Here is a 9,774-nt window from a genome sequence, read left to right on the forward strand (position 1 = left end):
CTAGGTAACCAACAGTATATTATATTGTGGGAGACACTCAACTCGGTATTTTTTACAAGTATGTTTTTCAATAATGGGTTCTCCAGTTTTCTATTATGTAGTGACCGGAGTACTGATAGCGAGTCGGAGAAGATGATACAGTTTGAAATACGGTTCTTTTCTATATGTTGCAGAGCAAGGTCTATTGCTCAACAAAGGGTCAAAATGACCCCAAAATATTATGCAGTTCATATAACTAAGTTCAGAGATGTTGCAGGAAAGAAAAAGACATATCTACTTATAATTTTTAACTTTGTTCATACATTTAAATCATTTATGTATAAACATAATTGGAAGCTATAAATATGTTATAAAAATTAAATACTTGTGCACAGACAATTAAGAAAACAATAGAAATAATTTTGAACTTTCACAAATCTGTTGATCTGAAATCTTCTTTTTCTGAGACACTTCTCATTCCAATATATAGCATTCTGAGAGGAAATAGATCTTTTGTATTTTTGTTATGGCACTTTTATCATATTAATGGCTATATTATGCAGAGGAAATGGGAGCAAAATGCCTTTATTAAGGACGTACAGATGCTTCAAACTGGTGTGGCCTGGGTAGGATTTGAAACACATGACCCTTGTATTACAAGAACCAAATTAAAACCCAGTGTGGCCTGGCAAGGTAATGAAACACATGACCATTGTATTACAAGAACCAAATTAAAACCCAGTGTGGCCTGGCAAGGTAATGAAACACATGACCCTTGTATTACAAGAACCAAATTAAAACCCAATGTGGCCTGGGTAGGTAACGAAACACATGACCATTGTATTACAAGAACCAAATTCAAGCCCAGTGTGGCCTGGGTAGGTAATGAAACACATGATCCTTGTATTACAAGAACCAAATTAAAACCCAGTGTGGCCTGGGTAGGTAATGAAACACATCACCCTTGTATAATACGAACCATATTAAAACCCAGTGTGGCCTGGGTAGGTAATGAAACACATGACCCTTGTATTACAAGAACCAAATTCAAGCCCAGTGTGGCCTGGGTAGGTAATGAAACACATTACCCTTGTATTACAAAAAACAAATTCTAAAAACTGAGATACTATGGCTCTCTATTTATAGTGATAATAAATAGCATATATTTGCTGCTAATGAGATCTAAGAAGAGTATAATGATTGATGCATAACAGGAATGATGAAAAATATATCTCTTCAATATTGTAATTTTTGTCAATACTATTGTAATAACATACTATAAATAAGCTGAATTAGAGGCTGTGATATTTGTTAAGTGTGTGTTTGTGATTCAGATTTTTAATGTAGCTTTAACAATTTTTCAGTCATATTGCTATGATATCTGCAGTGTGGCAGTTTATAGTGATGTCTAGCACTAAGGCATCATGCTGCAGACATGTAGCATGATGTCCCACCCAGTCACATTATCCTGACACCAGGCCAACCAGTCCTAACACTAACCTCTTAATGCTGAGCACCAAGTGAGGCAGCTGCTAGTACCATTTTTGTAAGTCTTTGGTATGTCTTGGCCGGGGATTGAACCCACGACCTCTCACATCCGAGGCGGACGCTCTAACCACTAGGACACCGGAGCAGTTTGTTGGGTATTTTGTTTTAAAATGATCAACATTATACATACCAACAAGAATTAGCATGATACTTAAGTTTTCCTCAAATATGTGATACTCATCTGCCAGATAAAATGGGCCCATTATCATCTAGGTAATCATCATTGGCAGCAGTAAGAATCTTTCTGTAAACCAGTGAGGTGCCATCACATATTAAAACATTTGGTGCTCTCCTACACGTCATTCATGCATATGAAGCCATCTTTCATAGTCAACATCTAAGACCAAGAAATGAAAACCAACTAAATCTAAAGTATGTGCATGGAAACATTTTACCACAAAAGTCAACATTTCCACCATCCTGCTGATGCAAAGCCCACACACTGTAAGATGCATACATGGTGCATCTGAAATATACAATTATTTACAAATTCAGGAAACAACATTCTTAATTAAGTGTGCAACAAACATGTACAAAATCATACAAATTCTTACGTAGCAATTATAAATTATTACAAATAATTAAATATTAATTAATAATAACTATCTTAAACAACAAAATATTGATAAATCAGGATCAACAATTTAAAATGTGAACATATTTTCATCATGCTTGGAAATATATTACCACTGGGTTATTGTATAATGCCCAGAATGTAAAACTGTAAATAAAAATGACAAAATCCAAATATAAAATTATTTCCATTTAATGTTTGTATAGATGATTGCATCTGCATAAATACATATTTTATATAATGACTTGAAAAGATAAGCAGTAAACAAATAATATGGCTCAGTGTCCTTGAGTAAAAATCCATTTTTGTCTGATATAATAATGTCTAATGATAAAAAATATGATAGATTCCTTACAACCATGCCAGCACCTTAGTGTCAAAGTACAGAAATACCTAATTTGCAAATAATCTGGAAAGAAATGCCTCAAACATCAAACATATAGATAATTATGACCCAGTAATATGTACCTAGAATAAAGAAACCGGAACATGAAATATCTCAACACATCATAATGTATAAGGAATCGTCCCATATTAAGTACACATTCAGTTTGCCCATCATACTGTACAAGGAATCATCCCATATTGAGTACACATTTAGTTTGCCCATCATACTGTACAAGGAATCATCCCATATTGAGTACACTTTCAGTTTGCCCATCATACGAAAGCTTTCCATCACAATCTGGAATTGAGCACAATCAAAAATAGCCTGAAACAAAAAAAAATGAAAAAATGAATGAAGCTAAGGTCAGTGTGATATAAGATTCTAAGAACTGTCTAATTGCAAAACTACAGTGGTAGCAGGTACAGTCATGCTGTGGGGCCCAGTAGTCCTGGGGGGCCCAGAAAGAAAAAATATTGACAGTAATGGGGGGGGGGGACGAATACATAAAAGTTTGCTGTGATGTCCATGGTGATATAGTTACACCACTAACTGTCTCTATTGCCCAATTGTTTTTTAACATTAATAACATCATCTGATAACAAATGACCACATAAAATAAAGCAACAGTTAGCCCAATATCAACATCTTGCTTTCTGTAAATGACTACCGGGTATATAATTTGGCATTCAGAATTTCCAAACATATAAAGGCTACAACCCGCTTTTGTTGAAATAACCAAATTATTTCTATGTACATTGGTTCTAACTAACTGGTGCTATTAAAGAACAGCCCTAGAACATCTATCTTACATGTCTTTCATGTTTTCAAACAAGCATTGTCAAATTAGAATATGGAATTAGAACACTGCTTTTCATTTCATATTCAATGTGTGTTTTTTTGTATGATTTAATTTTCAAAGCTCTTCGTACATGCCTACTGACAAGAGATTTGTACCATGAAGAAAATAATACTGAAACACTGGAGTTTATTCTATTGTAAACGTTATGCTAAGGAGAGTCTATTTTATTAGGACTATCTGGATCTTGTTCACAGAAGTGGATCTATTTAAATAATATTAATACTATTCAATTAGGGTGGTATTGTTATTACTAAAAGGTGCCATCATTATCTTTATTGCAAGATGATTTTTTTTTTTAATCACAAGAATTCAAATGGTGATTCAATGAAAGGAGATTGACTTTTAACTCTATTTTGAAAGGTCATCTATGATCATTATATCCTTCCATGCAAAAAACACAATCCATAGGTATAATTACGTAGAATAAGATTTGAGGTATCCAGTGCTGAGTTGTTGTTGACAAAAACCTGCAGCAAATATGTGCTTGATAAAAATGCAATTTACAAATATTTCAAAGAATGGTTTCTGAATGGTCATTCTATAAAACCAATTGTCAGATGAAAGCCGTTTATATAAATGAGAATACACTGTTGTTATGATTGTGAATTTAATACCAATTCACAAGGAATAAAACCTGTAGTTTTGAAGAAAAAGCTAAATGATTCACAAATAATGATTTTATTGATCCTTCAGTTATTCTTAGAAGAGATGGTATTTTTTTTGTAACTTGAGTTGCTTAGCTAATAATTGAATTCAAAACAGAATGTCCATCAGCTTTGAGGTGTCCTGGTAATATTTTGTGTGCAGTATTTTCCTTAGTTGTATAAGTATTTATTATACATGATATTCAAGCTGTAACATAAAATATACAAGTAACAGTTACTCATCTCAATGACTTTCAGTTATGCACTCATTATGGAGTTGACCACTGCATTTAGGGCAATGGAAATCTAATGGTATGGCTTCAGGGATACAATCAACTGCAGGAAATAATTTTTTGGATTCTGCCATAGTTTTGTTTTTATATTTTCATTTGGGTTAAATGGAATTTGCCTTCTAGATCCTTCTTTTAGCATATACTGGCTCTATTCTGGTTTATTATGCCAGCAGTTCAAGTATATGATTAACACTATCTAGCATGTCTTTGTCCAAACTGTCGGTAATAAGGTTCTGCACCCTGTGCACATGTTGTTTTTTACACTGAAGGCAGAACACTAACTTGTTTGAGCATGATAGTTTCACAATGAAGGGCCAAATTGTTCTGCGGTTAGACAAAACAATGAAACCCACTGTATTATTGCTTATCTTCTTTGAAACAAATCCATGCATTTCGGTAAAGTTGAATGGCATAATATGAGAATAAACCAGCATATATAACATACATCTTGAATATTTTTTAAAAAATGGAAGGTCACTGCTATATGTCAGTCACACCAAAATTTCTGCCAAAATCAACCACCATTAAATCCATACCTATCACATGTTGCCATAATTTTTACATTCCATAAACTGATTACTTAACACAGATTTAATTGAAAACACTTTTGCATTTTGCCTTGTACATAAGCGATTTCATTATCAGTACAACTGGGTACACATAAGAAGGTCCCTCTAATTTATTAAAAGAGACAACACTGATAATAGTATTACAAAAGAAATATTGTCAAGAACAATGAAATCCAACTGATATTCTAGGAGTAAAACCTACTTTTAGAGTCTTGTTACTATTATCCCATCCATTTACTGCAAAAACTTTCATTCTGTCATCCAATTCTTGATATGCATGTTCATGTTTTAATGTGTGCCTGTAAAGCCATCCATCATCTTCACCATCTGGCGCAATATATATGTCTCCTAAATGTATTAGAAAGTATCATCTCCAACTACTGGTAATTTACAAATTGTTTTCAGCACCCCACAGCTCTTTAGAGAGGGATTTTACCCATCCTACCTGACAATGCATTCTTTGCTGAATTCTTTACTGAAAGTCTCTTTCAAAACAACGAAACTCTACTGCACTCCTTAGTCCTAGTATTGTTAAAAACATGATACCCATACATATACTAACCTACTTTTAAAATAAATCCCATGCAACAACTTTTGAACAATAAAATATGTTACAAGGTTATGGAACACTTGTCTCCACTAGTAGACATTTTCAGAAATCTGACAAGGCAAAAAAATCAAATATTCTCCTCTTCTACTTAATGTTGTCACTGCAGTTGAGTTTGCCCACCTAATTTAAATGTTAACACAAAATGCAAGTGAAGTTAGCAAAGGAATCTGAAAACATTGGATGCTCTAAAAAAAATCAATATATTCAGCTGTTTATATAATTCTATCTTTTTAAAAAAATAGTCTGTATAAGGACACAATTATGATGAAATGGTGCAGTGATTTCTGAGAAGTTGTGTATGCATTATATTTTATGTGGAGGAGCATCACATTTGTAAAACATATTTTTGGTAGCAAAATTTATACTGGGCATGCATGCGTTTTGGACAATAAATCATCCCTTCACCCATGATGATATTGATTTCCGGGTGAGGGGCTGATATCACCGATTCATTAAAAGCTGCAATTATCTGCATCCAAATTTGGCTGCACATATCGGTGTACATGTTATACACTTACCGGTATTTCTCATGGCTGTGCAGCTACCGTCAGCTGAAGGGTTCTTTTGGTGACATGCAGATTATATTTCCAAAGCAAATCATATGTTTGGTGACTTGTAAATCCACCTGGAATAGCACAACCATATTTCTATGAATAGGTGACATCATACCCACAATATCGTACATCAGTATCAACACAGATTTATGGGGCTGATTTATCGGACTAATACGCATTCAACACCAAGTATTCCGGTAATGTGTGTCATATTTTAGAATTTGGTTCTACATATATTTAAATTGAAGTTATTCACTTCACTGGATCCTAAATTTACATGCACCAAGAAGTACACATGGCAAAATCTATGTTAAAGTATATTTTTGGACAATATCAACCTAAATGTGTGATAAGTAAGATCTGGATTGAATGTTGCATGCTGTGATGTCAAAATTAAAGCTATGCATGTGCTAAAACATTCATATTACCCCATATTGCGATGATTAAATATGATGCTCATTTGGGGGGGGGCCTATTTCTGCCACAATTGTTACATTCGACAGCGATAGATTACATTTCATCTGGAAGTTTCTTCATGACAGTTAAGGTGCAGATCAGTCAATAATCTTGACTGACAAGACTTTGGTTAAAAAACATTACGATAAGATCATCCTAATATATTTTATATATATTTTTTCTCAGGGTCCTGTAAGTAAGCGGCTTTGCCAGTTCTTACGCGATGTGTTTAGGCTCAAATAAACAGTAACACAAGAAAGAGTGAAAACAACAAGCTTTGAAAAATATAAAAAATGATTTATTTCCCTGGAAAAATTCTGCAAAAATGAAAAAATATGAACTTAAAGTTTTATAGAATCAAATCCAAAAATAATACAAGAATAATCCGCAAATAAAATTTTTTTAAGTCCTAATATTGAAATGTTCTAATGATTCCAAGTTCGAGTCCTGACGAAAAAAATCCAAATGAAAGGCGATGACATATGCTGTAGTCTGTACTGTGCTGATGTCTACAGTTTCTTGTACAAACACAATAATTTATCCTCCGGTTTTGGAAATCCAAAAATTTTTGGCTGAAATGTCCTTGTTCAAGAGTTCTGTATGAATACGATAATATTTCTGGAGAAACAAATTAATCTTTTTGAGTCCAAGTACTCTGAAAAAAAATTAATATATAACTTGATAACTCAAAATCTTCAATACATCAATACTGGTCACAACAGAAGAAAACAACTTGACATCAAGTGTTTAAGAGCCCAAACTCTTTCTGAGATCTCTATCTCTCTAAACATCACTATTAATACTAAGTATTTTGCAATTTTGGAAATGCCTAATTGCAAAAAAGAGCATGATGTGTGGCCATGTTTACCTGTAAAAATCACGTAGCTCCTGTATGTCCTTGATAAGAACCAATCATTTTACTCCTAGAAAAATGTTGTTTACTTGACCCTCTATCAAGGCCAGGAACTAAGTCTAAATATCAAATTCCTAGTAAACAAAATTGCATTATATTGACATGTAAAAATTATAAAAATACCCCCCCCCACACACACACAAACAATCAAATCAAATACAAATTAAATCAAATATTTGTAACACTCCCCCCCCCCCCTTTCCATAAAGAAAAACAAAGATTTATATGATACAGCTTTCTTTTTACCATAGATTGAAGAAAAACTCTTATGAATTACACAAAGTGTACATGAAATAAAACATTGTTATACATGGGAAAGTGCGTCTGCTATTAAATTATATTTTCCCTTGATGTGCCTGATGTCAAGATTACATTCCTGTAACAACAAACTCCACCTTACAAGTCTTTTATTTTTATTTTTCATCTTGCCAATGAAAGTAAGGGGGTTTTGTGGTCACTAAACCAACGAAGGAGCTGAATTAAGGTAAACTTCAAAATGTTGTAATACTAATATCAAAGCCAAACATTCCTTTTTGATTGTTGAATAATTTCTTTGGTGCTTATTTAATTTCTTAGCACACTGGATGATCAATACCATTTTCATCTGCTTGAATCAAAACTGTTCCAAAACCAATATCACTTGCATCAACAGATAATTTAAATGATTGGCTAAAATTTGGAGTTGTAAGAACTGGCGTGCTTTTAAGTATGGCTTTCAACTAGTCAAAAGCCTCCTGACATTTTTCAGTCCAAGGAACTTGTTTTTCTTAATAAATTTGTCAGGGGTTCAGCAATTATAGAAAAATTGGAACAAAATTTTCGATAGTATCTGGCCATACCCTAAAATCGTATCAGTTGCTTTTTATTTACAGGCACAGGAAATTCATAGATAGCCTTGACATTAGCATCCATAGGTTTAACTTGTCCATATCCCATGATATGTCCAAGAAAAGTTACACTAGCATGGCAGAACTCACTTTTAGATAAATTAATTGTCAAACATGCATCAGTGAGTCTGTCAAAGAATTTCCGAATTGTTGCTAAATGTTCTTTCTAGGTGATGTTGTGGATGATGACATCATTGATATAAGCATCACAACTGTCTAGACCAGAGGTCATGGATGACATGTAACAAGCTGCAGATGAATGATGATAAAACTGAGGCCATTCTGATCACAACACAAAGACTTTCTCATTCACATCCTTTATCTCAAACAATAAATATCAGCAACACCAACATTAAATTCAAGCAATCATTACGAAACCTAGGTGTTACTCTGGACAGTACTCTCACATTGCACCAACATGTTATGAACATGTGCAAGGCTGCATATCTTGAGCTGAGACGCATCAGCTCAATTCACAAATATCTTTCAGTTGATGCCACTAAAACACTTGTGTGTTCATTAGTACTTTCAAGACTGGACTATTGTAACTCAATTCTGTCTGGTTCATCTCAATATCTGCTCCAGAAACTTCAAAAAGTTCAAAACACAGCTGCTCGGATCATACTTAGAGTATCACGATTAGAGCACACCTCCCCGCTGCTCTGTACCCTACACTGGCTATCCATTCGATCCAGAATCAAACACAAAATTTGTTCTCTGTGCTACGTTTCACTGTCGGATTCTAGTCCAACATACCTATCCGACCTCACCCATGTGTACACACAAGCAAGATACTTACGCTCATCTTCTGACAATCGTATACTCATTATTCCCACTATGAAAACAAAGTCATATGGACAGCGTTCTTTTGCATACCAGGGCCCAGCAACGTGGAATGAATTGCCCACTGAACTTAGATACAGTGATCACATTCAAGAGGGCTCTCAAAACTCACTTATTTCGACTGCAATAACAAACTTAAAGACCTAATAATGTTTCCTACCTTAAATATTCTCAGTATGTTTTTTAATGTTTTCTAATTTCATGGTGTTTGTTTTTGTAATCATATCATTATATGTTTTTTATCTTATAGGTGTTGTCTAATGTTGTAAAGCGCTTAGAGCTTCTAAAGATTAGGCGCTATGCAAAGTCCTCATTATTATTATTATTATTATTATTATTATTAATCATATTCATGAGACGTTGAATTGTACTTGGCGACCCTAGTGCTATGTCTTACTATCCAAGTAATGGGCTTGTATAGCGTGTTCCGATGTCGTTGACATCGGAACGAGTAGTCAAAGTTTCAGGAGTATTGCACACAATTAGCAGCATATATCGACACTCATCCACTAAATTATGTGTAATTAATATACTTACTGTGTTGTCTTTATCCTGGCGTAATGAAAATATGACACTACCAATGGACGCATTTCATGTTCCGTTGACATACAGTTGAATTTGTTGCAATGCGAAGGTGGTCGAGGAATGCCGAAGTAT

At 33.9% G+C, this 9,774-nt stretch overlaps 1 long non-coding RNA gene across 2 annotated transcripts; it reads right to left on the bottom strand.

Annotated features, from left to right (window-relative positions):
* Window positions 1-1,900: 1,900 nt before the first annotated feature.
* LOC149795701 (uncharacterized) lies at window positions 1,901-9,740 on the bottom strand. 2 transcript variants are annotated; one of them, XR_016422139.1, is made up of 3 exons: window positions 9,655-9,740; window positions 5,983-6,089; window positions 1,901-2,813 (listed from the first exon to the last, which is right to left on the bottom strand). It is a non-coding gene; the product is annotated as an uncharacterized LOC149795701 (long non-coding RNA). The 2 variants fall into 2 exon arrangements; XR_016422138.1 differs by lacking the exons at window positions 5,983-6,089; window positions 9,655-9,740 and adding an exon at window positions 5,057-5,200.
* Window positions 9,741-9,774: the final 34 nt, after the last annotated feature.

Source organism: Sinohyriopsis cumingii, chromosome 7 (assembly GCF_028554795.1).
Source record: "Sinohyriopsis cumingii isolate HCF-2022 chromosome 7, ASM2855479v2, whole genome shotgun sequence".
In the NCBI taxonomy this organism is placed as follows: domain Eukaryota; kingdom Metazoa; phylum Mollusca; class Bivalvia; order Unionida; family Unionidae; genus Sinohyriopsis; species Sinohyriopsis cumingii.